Genomic DNA, 24,101 nt, shown 5'->3' on the forward strand with positions numbered 1-24,101 from the left:
TTTGGACTTGTGCTTTCATAGCGTCGCTAGTATTAAGGTGCGCCACGTGATCTAAGCCACGTCGGAACTGAAACGGAGGAATCGACAGAGATGCTACAGAATGATATCGCATCCATTTGGTTTTCTTTAAATCACTGAGGAGCAGGAAAATGTACACGGGGAGGGCGAGTGGGGAAGTGAGGCAGTTCCAGCTCTGGTGAAATTCCTTCTTTGTGATTCACTCAGCAACCAGAGACGTGAGGGTGACTCAGGCGTGAGAGCTCTTCACATCGAGAACAAAAAGCACTCATGGGCAGTTAGCACCTCGTCTGGAGTGGGGGTGGGGTGAGGTAATTACCTTTTGACTTCTGTTACTATGTTCAGAAACTGCATTTTAGATTGAGGTGAACACAAACTGCATTTCTCATAAACACCATGGAATTTAGCAAAATTTATTGAGTCGCTTCTCCTCGATTCCCACACAGGTTTCCAACTCAGTTGGTATCCATGAGGCTCATGTCCAGGACTGAGCATCTCTGCAGCAAATTGCACGGTTAAGGTAAAAGGCAAGGAAAGTGGCATCTCGAACTGGCTCTGAGGACAGAGCATCCTCACAATGTGATCTGTCGTTCTCGGATTGTAATGCTACCTCCGGTTTTAGGGTGGAGAACATTCTTTGGGACTCTTATTCTGCAAAACAGACACAGTGACTGTAACTCTGCTGCACGGTATGATGTGGAACACGGCCTGCTCAGCTTTGTGCATTTTCCCTGTAGTCCGGTGTGTTTCGTGTTCCGTGTAAACGTGAAAGGTGTCCTGTTTCGAGCAATGGGTGAAATCATTTAGCAAAGCAAGAATCGAAATTGCAGTAATGTCAAGCAGCTCATGGTAATTTGACCAAATCATAACTGATCATATGTTCTCACGCACTCACAGATACATTTGTAGCTGAAAAGAGTCTGAGACGATAGATTGATTTTTGTCTGGATTGATGGGCTATCATGATCTGCTGCGAAATTGATATTGTAGACGGGCACATCCCAGCAGCTGTGCGAGTCGGAGAGGGGTCGTGGACCCCTTTTCACCTGACTTTGCATGTGTTGTTATGCAGGAGCACAATTGGAAGTGCAAGAAAATGGGCAGCCCCGGCGGGTGGTAGTGTGGCCGAGCGGTCTAAGGCGCTGGATTAAGGCTCCAGTCTCGACAGAGGCGTGGGTTGGAATCCCACCGCTGCCATTTCTGCTGATCAACTCCAACGACGCCGCTTGTTCAAATGCGGTTTCGACCCCTACTGCATTTCTGTTTGAAACAGAAGAAAAATGAGTTTGCTTCCTGTGGAATTAACTGTGGTGTGGTAAAGTGCCGAATTTTCCGAAGTGTCTGTGCTGTCATGATCGTGTTCGCCTCCCGCGCGGAAAATCGCACGCAGCTCTACTGTTGCTTCACGTTCCAGGCAAGTTGAGATTTTACTGGAACCGAATGGAGACTGTTATTTCATCGCTGTTGTGAAACAAAGTCCTACGGTGACTCGACTCGTCGTTATTTGGTTTTCTGGCCAATGAGAAAATCGTTCCAATGAATTTCGATGTCATTTGTTATTGAATTTCTCCCATTTACTTCATCTCCGTCCTGGACACATCCGAAGGGAAAGGTAATCTAATCGCGACTGTGATTGGTGAAATTCACTTTTTATGGCCCACTCTTATTATGTTCTTTCTTTCTCTCTTTTCAGCATTGTCTCGGAAGTGGTGGTGCACTCAGTCTCCAGTATGTTTGAAAGAGTAGTTTGGAATTGCCCTGTTGTTAGTTGTGAGATTACTTTATGGCTCATGCCCCCGGACTGTCTCACATTTAGCATTCATGCTCGCTGTGTCTAAAACTGCATTTGGTTTGCCAGTTTTGTTTGTGTTCCGTGTTAAATGCTTCCGAACAGACGAAATGATTGTGCCACAGACTGCGACGGCAAGCTCCGCTAAAAAGTAATCCTTTAAAGCCGGTGTAAGCAACACAACGTTATTGGGGTCCACCGCGTAGAAACAGATACTTCGGTGTATCTCGTCCATGCTCACCACATAGCCAAAATGAAACAAGTCCCATGAAACAACGAGCTATTGGAAACAGAAAGGTGAAAGGTAGAATGGCTTCAACTGTCATTGCTGGATGCCACTGAGCCGCAGCACGGCCGGCTGAGGCTGGTTTCTGTAGTGAAGTGGTCATCACGCTCGCCTTACACGCGAAAGGTGCCCGTTTCGAAAGTGGGCAGAAACTGCTTTGTTCTTCAACTGCGGACCTTTACATGGTCAGGAACGGAGCTTTCTTGCTTGCTTTCCCATCTGCAAACCTGCCTTCGAATTTGCTTGAACAAATGTGCTCTCGTAGTGAAATGTAATGCAACTCCATTTAATTACTGTGCAAAGCATTGTAAAGTTTTTCTCCAACCTGGTTCTGTTCATATGCCATTCCGTTTGAGAGTGTAGTTACCGCCTTCTGATCCTTTCACGAAAAGCAGTACCGCATTTGCATTCCTTGCGCAGGCGGCCCGGTTCAAAGACAGGGAAGAAGCTCATGCGCTGGTGTCACAGCGCACCACGGATTCCTGAACTAGTCTGTCTGTCAAATGTACCCCAAAGTCGTCTCTGAAAGACCTCATTTGGAAGCTGTCTGTCGTTATTCAACGTGCGAGAGTTGGCACCAGAGGTCCTGAATCATGTTTTGGAGCAGTTCGCACGTTAGTGGCTCATTCAATCAGCAACGCAATGAAAGAAATTACACTCTCAGAGGAACCTTTGGACTTGTGCTTTCATAGCGTCGCTAGTATTAAGGTGCGCCACGTGATCTAAGCCACGTCGGAACTGAAACGGAGGAATCGACAGAGATGCTACAGAATGATATCGCATCCATTTGGTTTTCTTTAAATCACTGAGGAGCAGGAAAATGTACACGGGGAGGGCGAGTGGGGAAGTGAGGCAGTTCCAGCTCTGGTGAAATTCCTTCTTTGTGATTCACTCAGCAACCAGAGACGTGAGGGTGACTCAGGCGTGAGAGCTCTTCACATCGAGAACAAAAAGCACTCATGGGCAGTTAGCACCTCGTCTGGAGTGGGGGTGGGGTGAGGTAATTACCTTTTGACTTCTGTTACTATGTTCAGAAACTGCATTTTAGATTGAGGTGAACACAAACTGCATTTCTCATAAACACCATGGAATTTAGCAAAATTTATTGAGTCGCTTCTCCTCGATTCCCACACAGGTTTCCAACTCAGTTGGTATCCATGAGGCTCATGTCCAGGACTGAGCATCTCTGCAGCAAATTGCACGGTTAAGGTAAAAGGCAAGGAAAGTGGCATCTCGAACTGGCTCTGAGGACAGAGCATCCTCACAATGTGATCTGTCGTTCTCGGATTGTAATGCTACCTCCGGTTTTAGGGTGGAGAACATTCTTTGGGACTCTTATTCTGCAAAACAGACACAGTGACTGTAACTCTGCTGCACGGTATGATGTGGAACACGGCCTGCTCAGCTTTGTGCATTTTCCCTGTAGTCCGGTGTGTTTCGTGTTCCGTGTAAACGTGAAAGGTGTCCTGTTTCGAGCAATGGGTGAAATCATTTAGCAAAGCAAGAATCGAAATTGCAGTAATGTCAAGCAGCTCATGGTAATTTGACCAAATCATAACTGATCATATGTTCTCACGCACTCACAGATACATTTGTAGCTGAAAAGAGTCTGAGACGATAGATTGATTTTTGTCTGGATTGATGGGCTATCATGATCTGCTGCGAAATTGATATTGTAGACGGGCACATCCCAGCAGCTGTGCGAGTCGGAGAGGGGTCGTGGACCCCTTTTCACCTGACTTTGCATGTGTTGTTATGCAGGAGCACAATTGGAAGTGCAAGAAAATGGGCAGCCCCGGCGGGTGGTAGTGTGGCCGAGCGGTCTAAGGCGCTGGATTAAGGCTCCAGTCTCGACAGAGGCGTGGGTTCGAATCCCACCGCTGCCATTTCTGCTGATCAACTCCAACGACGCCGCTTGTTCAAATGCGGTTTCGACCCCTACTGCATTTCTGTTTGAAACAGAAGAAAAATGAGTTTGCTTCCTGTGGAATTAACTGTGGTGTGGTAAAGTGCCGAATTTTCCGAAGTGTCTGTGCTGTCATGATCGTGTTCGCCTCCCGCGCGGAAAATCGCACGCAGCTCTACTGTTGCTTCACGTTCCAGGCAAGTTGAGATTTTACTGGAACCGAATGGAGACTGTTATTTCATCGCTGTTGTGAAACAAAGTCCTACGGTGACTCGACTCGTCGTTATTTGGTTTTCTGGCCAATGAGAAAATCGTTCCAATGAATTTCGATGTCATTTGTTATTGAATTTCTCCCATTTACTTCATCTCCGTCCTGGACACATCCGAAGGGAAAGGTAATCTAATCGCGACTGTGATTGGTGAAATTCACTTTTTATGGCCCACTCTTATTATGTTCTTTCTTTCTCTCTTTTCAGCATTGTCTCGGAAGTGGTGGTGCACTCAGTCTCCAGTATGTTTGAAAGAGTAGTTTGGAATTGCCCTGTTGTTAGTTGTGAGATTACTTTATGGCTCATGCCCCCGGACTGTCTCACATTTAGCATTCATGCTCGCTGTGTCTAAAACTGCATTTGGTTTGCCAGTTTTGTTTGTGTTCCGTGTTAAATGCTCCCGAACAGACGAAATGATTGTGCCACAGACTGCGACGGCAAGCTCCGCTAAAAAGTAATCCTTTAAAGCCGGTGTAAGCAACACAACGTTATTGGGGTCCACCGCGTAGAAACAGATACTTCGGTGTATCTCGTCCATGCTCACCACATAGCCAAAATGAAACAAGTCCCATGAAACAACGAGCTATTGGAAACAGAAAGGTGAAAGGTAGAATGGCTTCAACTGTCATTGCTGGATGCCACTGAGCCGCAGCACGGCCGGCTGAGGCTGGTTTCTGTAGTGAAGTGGTCATCACGCTCGCCTTACACGCGAAAGGTGCCCGTTTCGAAAGTGGGCAGAAACTGCTTTGTTCTTCAACTGCGGACCTTTACATGGTCAGGAACGGAGCTTTCTTGCTTGCTTTCCCATCTGCAAACCTGCCTTCGAATTTGCTTGAACAAATGTGCTCTCGTAGTGAAATGTAATGCAACTCCATTTAATTACTGTGCAAAGCATTGTAAAGTTTTTCTCCAACCTGGTTCTGTTCATATGCCATTCCGTTTGAGAGTGTAGTTACCGCCTTCTGATCCTTTCACGAAAAGCAGTACCGCATTTGCATTCCTTGCGCAGGCGGCCCGGTTCAAAGACAGGGAAGAAGCTCATGCGCTGGTGTCACAGCGCACCACGGATTCCTGAACTAGTCTGTCTGTCAAATGTACCCCAAAGTCGTCTCTGAAAGACCTCATTTGGAAGCTGTCTGTCGTTATTCAACGTGCGAGAGTTGGCACCAGAGGTCCTGAATCATGTTTTGGAGCAGTTCGCACGTTAGTGGCTCATTCAATCAGCAACGCAATGAAAGAAATTACACTCTCAGAGGAACCTTTGGACTTGTGCTTTCATAGCGTCGCTAGTATTAAGGTGCGCCACGTGATCTAAGCCACGTCGGAACTGAAACGGAGGAATCGACAGAGAGGCTACAGAATGATATCGCATCCATTTGGTTTTCTTTAAATCACTGAGGAGCAGGAAAATGTACACGGGGAGGGCGAGTGGGGAAGTGAGGCAGTTCCAGCTCTGGTGAAATTCCTTCTTTGTGATTCACTCAGCAACCAGAGACGTGAGGGTGACTCAGGCGTGAGAGCTCTTCACATCGAGAACAAAAAGCACTCATGGGCAGTTAGCACCTCGTCTGGAGTGGGGGTGGGGTGAGGTAATTACCTTTTGACTTCTGTTACTATGTTCAGAAACTGCATTTTAGATTGAGGTGAACACAAACTGCATTTCTCATAAACACCATGGAATTTAGCAAAATTTATTGAGTCGCTTCTCCTCGATTCCCACACAGGTTTCCAACTCAGTTGGTATCCATGAGGCTCATGTCCAGGACTGAGCATCTCTGCAGCAAATTGCACGGTTAAGGTAAAAGGCAAGGAAAGTGGCATCTCGAACTGGCTCTGAGGACAGAGCATCCTCACAATGTGATCTGTCGTTCTCGGATTGTAATGCTACCTCCGGTTTTAGGGTGGAGAACATTCTTTGGGACTCTTATTCTGCAAAACAGACACAGTGACTGTAACTCTGCTGCACGGTATGATGTGGAACACGGCCTGCTCAGCTTTGTGCATTTTCCCTGTAGTCCGGTGTGTTTCGTGTTCCGTGTAAACGTGAAAGGTGTCCTGTTTCGAGCAATGGGTGAAATCATTTAGCAAAGCAAGAATCGAAATTGCAGTAATGTCAAGCAGCTCATGGTAATTTGACCAAATCATAACTGATCATATGTTCTCACGCACTCACAGATACATTTGTAGCTGAAAAGAGTCTGAGACGATAGATTGATTTTTGTCTGGATTGATGGGCTATCATGATCTGCTGCGAAATTGATATTGTAGACGGGCACATCCCAGCAGCTGTGCGAGTCGGAGAGGGGTCGTGGACCCCTTTTCACCTGACTTTGCATGTGTTGTTATGCAGGAGCACAATTGGAAGTGCAAGAAAATGGGCAGCCCCGGCGGGTGGTAGTGTGGCCGAGCGGTCTAAGGCGCTGGATTAAGGCTCCAGTCTCGACAGAGGCGTGGGTTGGAATCCCACCGCTGCCATTTCTGCTGATCAACTCCAACGACGCCGCTTGTTCAAATGCGGTTTCGACCCCTACTGCATTTCTGTTTGAAACAGAAGAAAAATGAGTTTGCTTCCTGTGGAATTAACTGTGGTGTGGTAAAGTGCCGAATTTTCCGAAGTGTCTGTGCTGTCATGATCGTGTTCGCCTCCCGCGCGGAAAATCGCACGCAGCTCTACTGTTGCTTCACGTTCCAGGCAAGTTGAGATTTTACTGGAACCGAATGGAGACTGTTATTTCATCGCTGTTGTGAAACAAAGTCCTACGGTGACTCGACTCGTCGTTATTTGGTTTTCTGGCCAATGAGAAAATCGTTCCAATGAATTTCGATGTCATTTGTTATTGAATTTCTCCCATTTACTTCATCTCCGTCCTGGACACATCCGAAGGGAAAGGTAATCTAATCGCGACTGTGATTGGTGAAATTCACTTTTTATGGCCCACTCTTATTATGTTCTTTCTTTCTCTCTTTTCAGCATTGTCTCGGAAGTGGTGGTGCACTCAGTCTCCAGTATGTTTGAAAGAGTAGTTTGGAATTGCCCTGTTGTTAGTTGTGAGATTACTTTATGGCTCATGCCCCCGGACTGTCTCACATTTAGCATTCATGCTCGCTGTGTCTAAAACTGCATTTGGTTTGCCAGTTTTGTTTGTGTTCCGTGTTAAATGCTTCCGAACAGACGAAATGATTGTGCCACAGACTGCGACGGCAAGCTCCGCTAAAAAGTAATCCTTTAAAGCCGGTGTAAGCAACACAACGTTATTGGGGTCCACCGCGTAGAAACAGATACTTCGGTGTATCTCGTCCATGCTCACCACATAGCCAAAATGAAACAAGTCCCATGAAACAACGAGCTATTGGAAACAGAAAGGTGAAAGGTAGAATGGCTTCAACTGTCATTGCTGGATGCCACTGAGCCGCAGCACGGCCGGCTGAGGCTGGTTTCTGTAGTGAAGTGGTCATCACGCTCGCCTTACACGCGAAAGGTGCCCGTTTCGAAAGTGGGCAGAAACTGCTTTGTTCTTCAACTGCGGACCTTTACATGGTCAGGAACGGAGCTTTCTTGCTTGCTTTCCCATCTGCAAACCTGCCTTCGAATTTGCTTGAACAAATGTGCTCTCGTAGTGAAATGTAATGCAACTCCATTTAATTACTGTGCAAAGCATTGTAAAGTTTTTCTCCAACCTGGTTCTGTTCATATGCCATTCCGTTTGAGAGTGTAGTTACCGCCTTCTGATCCTTTCACGAAAAGCAGTACCGCATTTGCATTCCTTGCGCAGGCGGCCCGGTTCAAAGACAGGGAAGAAGCTGATGCGCTGGTGTCACAGCGCACCACGGATTCCTGAACTAGTCTGTCTGTCAAATGTACCCCAAAGTCGTCTCTGAAAGACCTCATTTGGAAGCTGTCTGTCGTTATTCAACGTGCGAGAGTTGGCACCAGAGGTCCTGAATCATGTTTTGGAGCAGTTCGCACGTTAGTGGCTCATTCAATCAGCAACGCAATGAAAGAAATTACACTCTCAGAGGAACCTTTGGACTTGTGCTTTCATAGCGTCGCTAGTATTAAGGTGCGCCACGTGATCTAAGCCACGTCGGAACTGAAACGGAGGAATCGACAGAGAGGCTACAGAATGATATCGCATCCATTTGGTTTTCTTTAAATCACTGAGGAGCAGGAAAATGTACACGGGGAGGGCGAGTGGGGAAGTGAGGCAGTTCCAGCTCTGGTGAAATTCCTTCTTTGTGATTCACTCAGCAACCAGAGACGTGAGGGTGACTCAGGCGTGAGAGCTCTTCACATCGAGAACAAAAAGCACTCATGGGCAGTTAGCACCTCGTCTGGAGTGGGGGTGGGGTGAGGTAATTACCTTTTGACTTCTGTTACTATGTTCAGAAACTGCATTTTAGATTGAGGTGAACACAAACTGCATTTCTCATAAACACCATGGAATTTAGCAAAATTTATTGAGTCGCTTCTCCTCGATTCCCACACAGGTTTCCAACTCAGTTGGTATCCATGAGGCTCATGTCCAGGACTGAGCATCTCTGCAGCAAATTGCACGGTTAAGGTAAAAGGCAAGGAAAGTGGCATCTCGAACTGGCTCTGAGGACAGAGCATCCTCACAATGTGATCTGTCGTTCTCGGATTGTAATGCTACCTCCGGTTTTAGGGTGGAGAACATTCTTTGGGACTCTTATTCTGCAAAACAGACACAGTGACTGTAACTCTGCTGCACGGTATGATGTGGAACACGGCCTGCTCAGCTTTGTGCATTTTCCCTGTAGTCCGGTGTGTTTCGTGTTCCGTGTAAACGTGAAAGGTGTCCTGTTTCGAGCAATGGGTGAAATCATTTAGCAAAGCAAGAATCGAAATTGCAGTAATGTCAAGCAGCTCATGGTAATTTGACCAAATCATAACTGATCATATGTTCTCACGCACTCACAGATACATTTGTAGCTGAAAAGAGTCTGAGACGATAGATTGATTTTTGTCTGGATTGATGGGCTATCATGATCTGCTGCGAAATTGATATTGTAGACGGGCACATCCCAGCAGCTGTGCGAGTCGGAGAGGGGTCGTGGACCCCTTTTCACCTGACTTTGCATGTGTTGTTATGCAGGAGCACAATTGGAAGTGCAAGAAAATGGGCAGCCCCGGCGGATGGTAGTGTGGCCGAGCGGTCTAAGGCGCTGGATTAAGGCTCCAGTCTCGACAGAGGCGTGGGTTCGAATCCCACCGCTGCCATTTCTGCTGATCAACTCCAACGACGCCGCTTGTTCAAATGCGGTTTCGACCCCTACTGCATTTCTGTTTGAAACAGAAGAAAAATGAGTTTGCTTCCTGTGGAATTAACTGTGGTGTGGTAAAGTGCCGAATTTTCCGAAGTGTCTGTGCTGTCATGATCGTGTTCGCCTCCCGCGCGGAAAATCGCACGCAGCTCTACTGTTGCTTCACGTTCCAGGCAAGTTGAGATTTTACTGGAACCGAATGGAGACTGTTATTTCATCGCTGTTGTGAAACAAAGTCCTACGGTGACTCGACTCGTCGTTATTTGGTTTTCTGGCCAATGAGAAAATCGTTCCAATGAATTTCGATGTCATTTGTTATTGAATTTCTCCCATTTACTTCATCTCCGTCCTGGACACATCCGAAGGGAAAGGTAATCTAATCGCGACTGTGATTGGTGAAATTCACTTTTTATGGCCCACTCTTATTATGTTCTTTCTTTCTCTCTTTTCAGCATTGTCTCGGAAGTGGTGGTGCACTCAGTCTCCAGTATGTTTGAAAGAGTAGTTTGGAATTGCCCTGTTGTTAGTTGTGAGATTACTTTATGGCTCATGCCCCCGGACTGTCTCACATTTAGCATTCATGCTCGCTGTGTCTAAAACTGCATTTGGTTTGCCAGTTTTGTTTGTGTTCCGTGTTAAATGCTTCCGAACAGACGAAATGATTGTGCCACAGACTGCGACGGCAAGCTCCGCTAAAAAGTAATCCTTTAAAGCCGGTGTAAGCAACACAACGTTATTGGGGTCCACCGCGTAGAAACAGATACTTCGGTGTATCTCGTCCATGCTCACCACATAGCCAAAATGAAACAAGTCCCATGAAACAACGAGCTATTGGAAACAGAAAGGTGAAAGGTAGAATGGCTTCAACTGTCATTGCTGGATGCCACTGAGCCGCAGCACGGCCGGCTGAGGCTGGTTTCTGTAGTGAAGTGGTCATCACGCTCGCCTTACACGCGAAAGGTGCCCGTTTCGAAAGTGGGCAGAAACTGCTTTGTTCTTCAACTGCGGACCTTTACATGGTCAGGAACGGAGCTTTCTTGCTTGCTTTCCCATCTGCACACCTGCCTTCGAATATGCTTGAACAAATGTGCTCTCGTAGTGAAATGTAATGCAACTCCATTTAATTACTGTGCAAAGCATTGTAAAGTTTTTCTCCAACCTGGTTCTGTTCATATGCCATTCCGTTTGAGAGTGTAGTTACCGCCTTCTGATCCTTTCACGAAAAGCAGTACCGCATTTGCATTCCTTGCGCAGGCGGCCCGGTTCAAAGACAGGGAAGAAGCTGATGCGCTGGTGTCACAGCGCACCACGGATTCCTGAACTAGTCTGTCTGTCAAATGTACCCCAAAGACGTCTCTGAAAGACCTCATTTGGAAGCTGTCTGTCGTTATTCAACGTGCGAGAGTTGGCACCAGAGGTCCTGAATCATGTTTTGGAGCAGTTCGCACGTTAGTGGCTCATTCAATCAGCAACGCAATGAAAGAAATTACACTCTCAGAGGAACCTCTGGACTTGTGCTTTCATAGCGTCGCTAGTATTAAGGTGCGCCACGTGATCTAAGCCACGTCGGAACTGAAACGGAGGAATCGACAGAGAGGCTACAGAATGATATCGCATCCATTTGGTTTTCTTTAAATCACTGAGGAGCAGGAAAATGTACACGGGGAGGGCGAGTGGGGAAGTGAGGCAGTTCCAGCTCTGGTGAAATTCCTTCTTTGTGATTCACTCAGCAACCAGAGACGTGAGGGTGACTCAGGCGTGAGAGCTCTTCACATCGAGAACAAAAAGCACTCATGGGCAGTTAGCACCTCTTCTGGAGTGGGGGTGGGGTGAGGTAATTACCTTTTGACTTCTGTTACTATGTTCAGAAACTGCATTTTAGATTGAGGTGAACACAAACTGCAATTCTCATAAACACCATGGAATTTAGCAAAATTTATTGAGTCGCTTCTCCTCGATTCCCACACAGGTTTCCAACTCAGTTGGTATCCATGAGGCTCATGTCCAGGACTGAGCATCTCTGCAGCAAATTGCACGGTTAAGGTAAAAGGCAAGGAAAGTGGCATCTCGAACTGGCTCTGAGGACAGAGCATCCTCACAATGTGATCTGTCGTTCTCGGATTGTAATGCTACCTCCGGTTTTAGGGTGGAGAACATTCTTTGGGACTCTTATTCTGCAAAACAGACACAGTGACTGTAACTCTGCTGCACGGTATGATGTGGAACACGGCCTGCTCAGCTTTGTGCATTTTCCCTGTAGTCCGGTGTGTTTCGTGTTCCGTGTAAACGTGAAAGGTGTCCTGTTTCGAGCAATGGGTGAAATCATTTAGCAAAGCAAGAATCGAAATTGCAGTAATGTCAAGCAGCTCATGGTAATTTGACCAAATCATAACTGATCATATGTTCTCACGCACTCACAGATACATTTGTAGCTGAAAAGAGTCTGAGACGATAGATTGATTTTTGTCTGGATTGATGGGCTATCATGATCTGCTGCGAAATTGATATTGTAGACGGGCACATCCCAGCAGCTGTGCGAGTCGGAGAGGGGTCGTGGACCCCTTTTCACCTGACTTTGCATGTGTTGTTATGCAGGAGCACAATTGGAAGTGCAAGAAAATGGGCAGCCCCGGCGGGTGGTAGTGTGGCCGAGCGGTCTAAGGCGCTGGATTAAGGCTCCAGTCTCGACAGAGGCGTGGGTTCGAGTCCCACCGCTGCCATTTCTGCTGATCAACTCCAACGACGCCGCTTGTTCAAATGCGGTTTCGACCCCTACTGCATTTCTGTTTGAAACAGAAGAAAAATGAGTTTGCTTCCTGTGGAATTAACTGTGGTGTGGTAAAGTGCCGAATTTTCCGAAGTGTCTGTGCTGTCATGATCGTGTTCGCCTCCCGCGCGGAAAATCGCACGCAGCTCTACTGTTGCTTCACGTTCCAGGCAAGTTGAGATTTTACTGGAACCGAATGGAGACTGTTATTTCATCGCTGTTGTGAAACAAAGTCCTACGGTGACTCGACTCGTCGTTATTTGGTTTTCTGGCCAATGAGAAAATCGTTCCAATGAATTTCGATGTCATTTGTTATTGAATTTCTCCCATTTACTTCATCTCCGTCCTGGACACATCCGAAGGGAAAGGTAATCTAATCGCGACTGTGATTGGTGAAATTCACTTTTTATGGCCCACTCTTATTATGTTCTTTCTTTCTCTCTTTTCAACATTGTCTCGGAAGTGGTGGTGCACTCAGTCTCCAGTATGTTTGAAAGAGTAGTTTGGAATTGCCCTGTTGTTAGTTGTGAGATTACTTTATGGCTCATGCACCCGGACTGTCTCACATTTAGCATTCATGCTCGCTGTGTCTAAAACTGCATTTGGTTTGCCAGTTTTGTTTGTGTTCCGTGTTAAATGCTTCCGAACAGACGAAATGATTGTGCCACAGACTGCGACGGCAAGCTCCGCTAAAAAGTAATCCTTTAAAGCCGGTGTAAGCAACACAACGTTATTGGGGTCCACCGCGTAGAAACAGATACTTCGGTGTATCTCGTCCATGCTCACCACATAGCCAAAATTAAACAAGTCCCATGAAACAACGAACTATTGGAAACAGAAAGGTGAAAGGTAGAATGGCTTCAACTGTCATTGCTGGATGCCACTGAGCCGCAGCACGGCCGGCTGAGGCTGGTTTCTGTAGTGAAGTGGTCATCACGCTCGCCTTACACGCGAAAGGTGCCCGTTTCGAAAGTGGGCAGAAACTGCTTTGTTCTTCAACTGCGGACCTTTACATGGTCAGGAACGGAGCTTTCTTGCTTGCTTTCCCATCTGCAAACCTGCCTTCGAATTTGCTTGAACAAATGTGCTCTCGTAGTGAAATGTAATGCAACTCCATTTAATTACTGTGCAAAGCATTGTAAAGTTTTTCTCCAACCTGGTTCTGTTCATATGCCATTCCGTTTGAGAGTGTAGTTACCGCCTTCTGATCCTTTCACGAAAAGCAGTACCGCATTTGCATTCCTTGCGCAGGCGGCCCGGTTCAAAGACAGGGAAGAAGCTCATGCGCTGGTGTCACAGCGCACCACGGATTCCTGAACTAGTCTGTCTGTCAAATGTACCCCAAAGTCGTCTCTGAAAGACCTCATTTGGAAGCTGTCTGTCGTTATTCAACGTGCGAGAGTTGGCACCAGAGGTCCTGAATCATGTTTTGGAGCAGTTCGCACGTTAGTGGCTCATTCAATCAGCAACGCAATGAAAGAAATTACACTCTCAGAGGAACCTTTGGACTTGTGCTTTCATAGCGTCGCTAGTATTAAGGTGCGCCACGTGATCTAAGCCACGTCGGAACTGAAACGGAGGAATCGACAGAGAGGCTACAGAATGATATCGCATCCATTTGGTTTTCTTTAAATCACTGAGGAGCAGGAAAATGTACACGGGGAGGGCGAGTGGGGAAGTGAGGCAGTTCCAGCTCTGGTGAAATTCCTTCTTTGTGATTCACTCAGCAACCAGAGACGTGAGGGTGACTCAGGCGTGAGAGCTCTTCACATCGAGAACAAAAAGCACTCATGGGCAGTTAGCACCTCGTCTGGAGTGGGGGTGGGGTGAGGTAATTACCTTTTGACTTCTGTTACTATGTTCAGAAACTGCATTTTAGATTGAGGTGAACACAAACTGCATTTCTCATAAACACCATGGAATTTAGCAAAATTTATTGAGTCGCTTCTCCTCGATTCCCACACAGGTTTCCAACTCAGTTGGTATCCATGAGGCTCATGTCCAGGACTGAGCATCTCTGCAGCAAATTGCACGGTTAAGGTAAAAGGCAAGGAAAGTGGCATCTCGAACTGGCTCTGAGGACAGAGCATCCTCACAATGTGATCTGTCGTTCTCGGATTGTAATGCTACCTCCGGTTTTAGGGTGGAGAACATTCTTTGGGACTCTTATTCTGCAAAACAGACACAGTGACTGTAACTCTGCTGCACGGTATGATGTGGAACACGGCCTGCTCAGCTTTGTGCATTTTCCCTGTAGTCCGGTGTGTTTCGTGTTCCGTGTAAACGTGAAAGGTGTCCTGTTTCGAGCAATGGGTGAAATCATTTAGCAAAGCAAGAATCGAAATTGCAGTAATGTCAAGCAGCTCATGGTAATTTGACCAAATCATAACTGATCATATGTTCTCACGCACTCACAGATACATTTGTAGCTGAAAAGAGTCTGAGACGATAGATTGATTTTTGTCTGGATTGATGGGCTATCATGATCTGCTGCGAAATTGATATTGTAGACGGGCACATCCCAGCAGCTGTGCGAGTCGGAGAGGGGTCGTGGACCCCTTTTCACCTGACTTTGCATGTGTTGTTATGCAGGAGCACAATTGGAAGTGCAAGAAAATGGGCAGCCCCGGCGGATGGTAGTGTGGCCGAGCGGTCTAAGGCGCTGGATTAAGGCTCCAGTCTCGACAGAGGCGTGGGTTCGAATCCCACCGCTGCCATTTCTGCTGATCAACTCCAACGACGCCGCTTGTTCAAATGCGGTTTCGACCCCTACTGCATTTCTGTTTGAAACAGAAGAAAAATGAGTTTGCTTCCTGTGGAATTAACTGTGGTGTGGTAAAGTGCCGAATTTTCCGAAGTGTCTGTGCTGTCATGATCGTGTTCGCCTCCCGCGCGGAAAATCGCACGCAGCTCTACTGTTGCTTCACGTTCCAGGCAAGTTGAGATTTTACTGGAACCGAATGGAGACTGTTATTTCATCGCTGTTGTGAAACAAAGTCCTACGGTGACTCGACTCGTCGTTATTTGGTTTTCTGGCCAATGAGAAAATCGTTCCAATGAATTTCGATGTCATTTGTTATTGAATTTCTCCCATTTACTTCATCTCCGTCCTGGACACATCCGAAGGGAAAGGTAATCTAATCGCGACTGTGATTGGTGAAATTCACTTTTTATGGCCCACTCTTATTATGTTCTTTCTTTCTCTCTTTTCAGCATTGTCTCGGAAGTGGTGGTGCACTCAGTCTCCAGTATGTTTGAAAGAGTAGTTTGGAATTGCCCTGTTGTTAGTTGTGAGATTACTTTATGGCTCATGCCCCCGGACTGTCTCACATTTAGCATTCATGCTCGCTGTGTCTAAAACTGCATTTGGTTTGCCAGTTTTGTTTGTGTTCCGTGTTAAATGCTTCCGAACAGACGAAATGATTGTGCCACAGACTGCGACGGCAAGCTCCGCTAAAAAGTAATCCTTTAAAGCCGGTGTAAGCAACACAACGTTATTGGGGTCCACCGCGTAGAAACAGATACTTCGGTGTATCTCGTCCATGCTCACCACATAGCCAAAATGAAACAAGTCCCATGAAACAACGAGCTATTGGAAACAGAAAGGTGAAAGGTAGAATGGCTTCAACTGTCATTGCTGGATGCCACTGAGCCGCAGCACGGCCGGCTGAGGCTGGTTTCTGTAGTGAAGTGGTCATCACGCTCGCCTTACACGCGAAAGGTGCCCGTTTCGAAAGTGGGCAGAAACTGCTTTGTTCTTCAACTGCGGACCTTTACATGGTCAGGAACGGAGCTTTCTTGCTTGCTTTCCCATCTGCAAACCTGCCTTCGAATTTGCTTGAACAAATGTGCTCTCGTAGTGAAATGTAATGCAACTCCATTTAATTACTGTGCAAAGCATTGTAAAGTTTTTCTCCAACCTGGTTCTGTTCATATGCCATTCCGTTTGAGAGTGTAGTTACCGCCTTCTGATCCTTTCACGAAAAGCAGTACCGCATTTGCATTCCTTGCGCAGGCGGCCCGGTTCAAAGACAGGGAAGAAGCTCATGCGCTGGTGTCACAGCGCACCACGGATTCCTGAACTAGTCTGTCTGTCAAATGTACCCCAAAGTCGTCTCTGAAAGACCTCATTTGGAAGCTGTCTGTCGTTATTCAACGTGCGAGAGTTGGCACCAGAGGTCCTGAATCATGTTTTGGAGCAGTTCGCACGTTAGTGGCTCATTCAATCAGCAACGCAATGAAAGAAATTACACTCTCAGAGGAACCTTTGGACTTGTGCTTTCATAGCGTCGCTAGTATTAAGGTGCGCCACGTGATCTAAGCCACGTCGGAACTGAAACGGAGGAATCGACAGAGATGCTACAGAATGATATCGCATCCATTTGGTTTTCTTTAAATCACTGAGGAGCAGGAAAATGTACACGGGGAGGGCGAGTGGGGAAGTGAGGCAGTTCCAGCTCTGGTGAAATTCCTTCTTTGTGATTCACTCAGCAACCAGAGACGTGAGGGTGACTCAGGCGTGAGAGCTCTTCACATCGAGAACAAAAAGCACTCATGGGCAGTTAGCACCTCGTCTGGAGTGGGGGTGGGGTGAGTTAATTACCTTTTGACTTCTGTTACTATGTTCAGAAACTGCATTTTAGATTGAGGTGAACACAAACTGCATTTCTCATAAACACCATGGAATTTAGCAAAATTTATTGAGTCGCTTCTCCTCGATTCCCACACAGGTTTCCAACTCAGTTGGTATCCATGAGGCTCATGTCCAGGACTGAGCATCTCTGCAGCAAATTGCACGGTTAAGGTAAAAGGCAAGGAAAGTGGCATCTCGAACTGGCTCTGAGGACAGAGCATCCTCACAATGTGATCTGTCGTTCTCGGATTGTAATGCTACCTCCGGTTTTAGGGTGGAGAACATTCTTTGGGACTCTTATTCTGCAAAACAGACACAGTGACTGTAACTCTGCTGCACGGTATGATGTGGAACACGGCCTGCTCAGCTTTGTGCATTTTCCCTGTAGTCCGGTGTGTTTCGTGTTCCGTGTAAACGTGAAAGGTGTCCTGTTTCGAGCAATGGGTGAAATCATTTAGCAAAGCAAGAATCGAAATTGCAGTAATGTCAAGCAGCTCATGGTAATTTGACCAAATCATAACTGATCATATGTTCTCACGCACTCACAGATACATTTGTAGCTGAAAAGAGTCTGAGACGATAGATTGATTTTTGTCTGGATTGATGGGCTATCATGATCTGCTGCGAAATTGATATTGTAGACGGGCACATCCCAGCAGCTGTGCGAGTCGGAGAGGGGTCGTGGACCCCTTTTCACCTGACTTTGCATGTGTTGTTATGCAGGAGCACAATTGGAAGTGCAAGAAAATGGGCAGCCCCGGCGGATGGTAGTGTGGCCGAGCGGTCTAAGGCGCTGGATTAAGGCTCCAGTCTCGACAGAGGCGTGGGTTCGAATCCCACCGCTGCCATTTCTGCTGATCAACTCCAACGACGCCGCTTGTTCAAATGCGGTTTCGACCCCTACTGCATTTCTGTTTGAAACAGAAGAAAAATGAGTTTGCTTCCTGTGGAATTAACTGTGGTGTGGTAAAGTGCCGAATTTTCCGAAGTGTCTGTGCTGTCATGATCGTGTTCGCCTCCCGCGCGGAAAATCGCACGCAGCTCTACTGTTGCTTCACGTTCCAGGCAAGTTGAGATTTTACTGGAACCGAATGGAGACTGTTATTTCATCGCTGTTGTGAAACAAAGTCCTACGGTGACTCGACTCGTCGTTATTTGGTTTTCTGGCCAATGAGAAAATCGTTCCAATGAATTTCGATGTCATTTGTTATTGAATTTCTCCCATTTACTTCATCTCCGTCCTGGACACATCCGAAGGGAAAGGTAATCTAATCGCGACTGTGATTGGTGAAATTCACTTTTTATGGCCCACTCTTATTATGTTCTTTCTTTCTCTCTTTTCAGCATTGTCTCGGAAGTGGTGGTGCACTCAGTCTCCAGTATGTTTGAAAGAGTAGTTTGGAATTGCCCTGTTGTTAGTTGTGAGATTACTTTATGGCTCATGCCCCCGGACTGTCTCACATTTAGCATTCATGCTCGCTGTGTCTAAAACTGCATTTGGTTTGCCAGTTTTGTTTGTGTTCCGTGTTAAATGCTTCCGAACAGACGAAATGATTGTGCCACAGACTGCGACGGCAAGCTCCGCTAAAAAGTAATCCTTTAAAGCCGGTGTAAGCAACACAACGTTATTGGGGTCCACCGCGTAGAAACAGATACTTCGGTGTATCTCGTCCATGCTCACCACATAGCCAAAATGAAACAAGTCCCATGAAACAACGAGCTATTGGAAACAGAAAGGTGAAAGGTAGAATGGCTTCAACTGTCATTGCTGGATGCCACTGAGCCGCAGCACGGCCGGCTGAGGCTGGTTTCTGTAGTGAAGTGGTCATCACGCTCGCCTTACACGCGAAAGGTGCCCGTTTCGAAAGTGGGCAGAAACTGCTTTGTTCTTCAACTGCGGACCTTTACATGGTCAGGAACGGAGCTTTCTTGCTTGCTTTCCCATCTGCAAACCTGCCTTCGAATTTGCTTGAACAAATGTGCTCTCGTAGTGAAATGTAATGCAACTCCATTTAATTACTGTGCAAAGCATTGTAAAGTTTTTCTCCAACCTGGTTCTGTTCATATGCCATTCCGTTTGAGAGTGTAGTTACCGCCTTCTGATCCTTTCACGAAAAGCAGTACCGCATTTGCATTCCTTGCGCAGGCGGCCCGGTTCAAAGACAGGGAAGAAGCTCATGCGCTGGTGTCACAGCGCACCACGGATTCCTGAACTAGTCTGTCTGTCAAATGTACCCCAAAGTCGTCTCTGAAAGACCTCATTTGGAAGCTGTCTGTCGTTATTCAACGTGCGAGAGTTGGCACCAGAGGTCCTGAATCATGTTTTGGAGCAGTTCGCACGTTAGTGGCTCATTCAATCAGCAACGCAATGAAAGAAATTACACTCTCAGAGGAACCTTTGGACTTGTGCTTTCATAGCGTCGCTAGTATTAAGGTGCGCCACGTGATCTAAGCCACGTCGGAACTGAAACGGAGGAATCGACAGAGATGCTACAGAATGATATCGCATCCATTTGGTTTTCTTTAAATCACTGAGGAGCAGGAAAATGTACACGGGGAGGGCGAGTGGGGAAGTGAGGCAGTTCCAGCTCTGGTGAAATTCCTTCTTTGTGATTCACTCAGCAACCAGAGACGTGAGGGTGACTCAGGCGTGAGAGCTCTTCACATCGAGAACAAAAAGCACTCATGGGCAGTTAGCACCTCGTCTGGAGTGGGGGTGGGGTGAGGTAATTACCTTTTGACTTCTGTTACTATGTTCAGAAACTGCATTTTAGATTGAGGTGAACACAAACTGCATTTCTCATAAACACCATGGAATTTAGCAAAATTTATTGAGTCGCTTCTCCTCGATTCCCACACAGGTTTCCAACTCAGTTGGTATCCATGAGGCTCATGTCCAGGACTGAGCATCTCTGCAGCAAATTGCACGGTTAAGGTAAAAGGCAAGGAAAGTGGCATCTCGAACTGGCTCTGAGGACAGAGCATCCTCACAATGTGATCTGTCGTTCTCGGATTGTAATGCTACCTCCGGTTTTAGGGTGGAGAACATTCTTTGGGACTCTTATTCTGCAAAACAGACACAGTGACTGTAACTCTGCTGCACGGTATGATGTGGAACACGGCCTGCTCAGCTTTGTGCATTTTCCCTGTAGTCCGGTGTGTTTCGTGTTCCGTGTAAACGTGAAAGGTGTCCTGTTTCGAGCAATGGGTGAAATCATTTAGCAAAGCAAGAATCGAAATTGCAGTAATGTCAAGCAGCTCATGGTAATTTGACCAAATCATAACTGATCATATGTTCTCACGCACTCACAGATACATTTGTAGCTGAAAAGAGTCTGAGACGATAGATTGATTTTTGTCTGGATTGATGGGCTATCATGATCTGCTGCGAAATTGATATTGTAGACGGGCACATCCCAGCAGCTGTGCGAGTCGGAGAGGGGTCGTGGACCCCTTTTCACCTGACTTTGCATGTGTTGTTATGCAGGAGCACAATTGGAAGTGCAAGAAAATGGGCAGCCCCGGCGGGTGGTAGTGTGGCCGAGCGGTCTAAGGCGCTGGATTAAGGCTCCAGTCTCGACAGAGGCGTGGGTTCGAATCCCACCGCTGCCATTTCTGCTGATCAACTCCAACGACGCCGCTTGTTCAAATGCGGTTTCGACCCCTACTGCATTTCTGTTTGAAACAGAAGAAAAATGAGTTTGCTTCCTGTGGAATTAACTGTGGTGTGGTAAAGTGCCGAATTTTCCGAAGTGTCTGTGCTGTCATGATCGTGTTCGCCTCCCGCGCGGAAAATCGCACGCAGCTCTACTGTTGCTTCACGTTCCAGGCAAGTTGAGATTTTACTGGAACCGAATGGAGACTGTTATTTCATCGCTGTTGTGAAACAAAGTCCTACGGTGACTCGACTCGTCGTTATTTGGTTTTCTGGCCAATGAGAAAATCGTTCCAATGAATTTCGATGTCATTTGTTATTGAATTTCTCCCATTTACTTCATCTCCGTCCTGGACACATCCGAAGGGAAAGGTAATCTAATCGCGACTGTGATTGGTGAAATTCACTTTTTATGGCCCACTCTTATTATGTTCTTTCTTTCTCTCTTTTCAGCATTGTCTCGGAAGTGGTGGTGCACTCAGTCTCCAGTATGTTTGAAAGAGTAGTTTGGAATTGCCCTGTTGTTAGTTGTGAGATTACTTTATGGCTCATGCCCCCGGACTGTCTCACATTTAGCATTCATGCTCGCTGTGTCTAAAACTGCATTTGGTTTGCCAGTTTTGTTTGTGTTCCGTGTTAAATGCTTCCGAACAGACGAAATGATTGTGCCACAGACTGCGACGGCAAGCTCCGCTAAAAAGTAATCCTTTAAAGCCGGTGTAAGCAACACAACGTTATTGGGGTCCACCGCGTAGAAACAGATACTTCGGTGTATCTCGTCCATGCTCACCACATAGCCAAAATGAAACAAGTCCCATGAAACAACGAGCTATTGGAAACAGAAAGGTGAAAGGTAGAATGGCTTCAACTGTCATTGCTGGATGCCACTGAGCCGCAGCACGGCCGGCTGAGGCTGGTTTCTGTAGTGAAGTGGTCATCACGCTCGCCTTACACGCGAAAGGTGCCCGTTTCGAAAGTGGGCAGAAACTGCTTTGTTCTTCAACTGCGGACCTTTACATGGTCAGGAACGGAGCTTTCTTGCTTGCTTTCCCATCTGCAAACCTGCCTTCGAATTTGCTTGAACAAATGTGCTCTCGTAGTGAAATGTAATGCAACTCCATTTAATTACTGTGCAAAGCATTGTAAAGTTTTTCTCCAACCTGGTTCTGTTCATATGCCATTCCGTTTGAGAGTGTAGTTACCGCCTTCTGATCCTTTCACGAAAAGCAGTACCGCATTTGCATTCCTTGCGCAGGCGGCCCGGTTCAAAGACAGGGAAGAAGCTCATGCGCTGGTGTCACAGCGCACCACGGATTCCTGAACTAGTCTGTCTGTCAAATGTACCCCAAAGTCGTCTCTGAAAGACCTCATTTGGAAGCTGTCTGTCGTTATTCAACGTGCGAGAGTTGGCACCAGAGGTCCTGAATCATGTTTTGGAGCAGTTCGCACGTTAGTGGCTCATTCAATCAGCAACGCAATGAAAGAAATTACACTCTCAGAGGAACCTTTGGACTTGTGCTTTCATAGCGTCGCTAGTATTAAGGTGCGCCACGTGATCTAAGCCACGTCGGAACTGAAACGGAGGAATCGACAGAGATGCTACAGAATGATATCGCATCCATTTGGTTTTCTTTAAATCACTGAGGAGCAGGAAAATGTACACGGGGAGGGCGAGTGGGGAAGTGAGGCAGTTCCAGCTCTGGTGAAATTCCTTCTTTGTGATTCACTCAGCAACCAGAGACGTGAGGGTGACTCAGGCGTGAGAGCTCTTCACATCGAGAACAAAAAGCACTCATGGGCAGTTAGCACCTCGTCTGGAGTGGGGGTGGGGTGAGGTAATTACCTTTTGACTTCTGTTACTATGTTCAGAAACTGCATTTTAGATTGAGGTGAACACAAACTGCATTTCTCATAAACACCATGGAATTTAGCAAAATTTATTGAGTCGCTTCTCCTCGATTCCCACACAGGTTTCCAACTCAGTTGGTATCCATGAGGCTCATGTCCAGGACTGAGCATCTCTGCAGCAAATTGCACGGTTAAGGTAAAAGGCAAGGAAAGTGGCATCTCGAACTGGCTCTGAGGACAGAGCATCCTCACAATGTGATCTGTCGTTCTCGGATTGTAATGCTACCTCCGGTTTTAGGGTGGAGAACATTCTTTGGGACTCTTATTCTGCAAAACAGACACAGTGACTGTAACTCTGCTGCACGGTATGATGTGGAACACGGCCTGCTCAGCTTTGTGCATTTTCCCTGTAGTCCGGTGTGTTTCGTGTTCCGTGTAAACGTGAAAGGTGTCCTGTTTCGAGCAATGGGTGAAATCATTTAGCAAAGCAAGAATCGAAATTGCAGTAATGTCAAGCAGCTCATGGTAATTTGACCAAATCATAACTGATCATATGTTCTCACGCACTCACAGATACATTTGTAGCTGAAAAGAGTCTGAGACGATAGATTGATTTTTGTCTGGATTGATGGGCTATCATGATCTGCTGCGAAATTGATATTGTAGACGGGCACATCCCAGCAGCTGTGCGAGTCGGAGAGGGGTCGTGGACCCCTTTTCACCTGACTTTGCATGTGTTGTTATGCAGGAGCACAATTGGAAGTGCAAGAAAATGGGCAGCCCCGGCGGGTGGTAGTGTGGCCGAGCGGTCTAAGGCGCTGGATTAAGGCTCCAGTCTCGACAGAGGCGTGGGTTCGAATCCCACCGCTGCCATTTCTGCTGATCAACTCCAACGACGCCGCTTGTTCAAATGCGGTTTCGACCCCTACTGCATTTCTGTTTGAAACAGAAGAAAAATGAGTTTGCTTCCTGTGGAATTAACTGTGGTGTGGTAAAGTGCCGAATTTTCCGAAGTGTCTGTGCTGTCATGATCGTGTTCGCCTCCCGCGCGGAAAATCGCACGCAGCTCTACTGTTGCTTCACGTTCCAGGCAAGTTGAGATTTTACTGGAACCGAATGGAGACTGTTATTTCATCGCTGTTGTGAAACAAAGTCCTACGGTGACTCGACTCGTCGTTATTTGGTTTTCTGGCCAATGAGAAAATCGTTCCAATGAATTTCGATGTCATTTGTTATTGAATTTCTCCCATTTACTTCATCTCCGTCCTGGACACATCCGAAGGGAAAGGTAATCTAATCGCGACTGTGATTGGTGAAATTCACTTTTTATGGCCCACTCTTATTATGTTCTTTCTTTCTCTCTTTTCAGCATTGTCTCGGAAGTGGTGGTGCACTCAGTCTCCAGTATGTTTGAAAGAGTAGTTTGGAATTGCCCTGTTGTTAGTTGTGAGATTACTTTATGGCTCATGCCCCCGGACTGTCTCACATTTAGCATTCATGCTCGCTGTGTCTAAAACTGCATTTGGTTTGCCAGTTTTGTTTGTGTTCCGTGTTAAATGCTTCCGAACAGACGAAATGATTGTGCCACAGACTGCGACGGCAAGCTCCGCTAAAAAGTAATCCTTTAAAGCCGGTGTAAGCAACACA

The 24,101-nt window shown here is 46.7% G+C and overlaps 1 long non-coding RNA gene and 6 other non-coding genes across 8 annotated transcripts in view; all 7 read left to right on the plus strand.

Moving 5' to 3' along the window:
• LOC148135658 (uncharacterized) overlaps window positions 1–24,101 on the plus strand; it is an 830,866-nt gene that overhangs the window by 704,915 nt on the left and 101,850 nt on the right. The window lies entirely within an intron of this gene.
• On the plus strand, window positions 3,898–3,979 carry trnal-aag (transfer RNA leucine (anticodon AAG)). Its single transcript has one exon. It is a non-coding gene; the product is annotated as a tRNA-Leu (tRNA).
• Window positions 9,426–9,507, plus strand: trnal-aag (transfer RNA leucine (anticodon AAG)). Its single transcript has one exon. It is a non-coding gene; the product is annotated as a tRNA-Leu (tRNA).
• Window positions 14,954–15,035, plus strand: trnal-aag (transfer RNA leucine (anticodon AAG)). The gene has a single exon. It is a non-coding gene; the product is annotated as a tRNA-Leu (tRNA).
• Window positions 17,718–17,799, plus strand: trnal-aag (transfer RNA leucine (anticodon AAG)). The gene has a single exon. It is a non-coding gene; the product is annotated as a tRNA-Leu (tRNA).
• trnal-aag (transfer RNA leucine (anticodon AAG)) lies at window positions 20,482–20,563 on the plus strand. The gene has a single exon. It is a non-coding gene; the product is annotated as a tRNA-Leu (tRNA).
• trnal-aag (transfer RNA leucine (anticodon AAG)) lies at window positions 23,246–23,327 on the plus strand. The gene has a single exon. It is a non-coding gene; the product is annotated as a tRNA-Leu (tRNA).

The sequence above is a fragment of the Chiloscyllium plagiosum genome, unplaced genomic scaffold (genome assembly GCF_037043375.1).
Source record: "Chiloscyllium plagiosum isolate Xiang-an unplaced genomic scaffold, Cpla_swu_hap1 HiC_scaffold_49, whole genome shotgun sequence".
Taxonomy (NCBI): Eukaryota; Metazoa; Chordata; class Chondrichthyes; order Orectolobiformes; family Hemiscylliidae; genus Chiloscyllium; species Chiloscyllium plagiosum.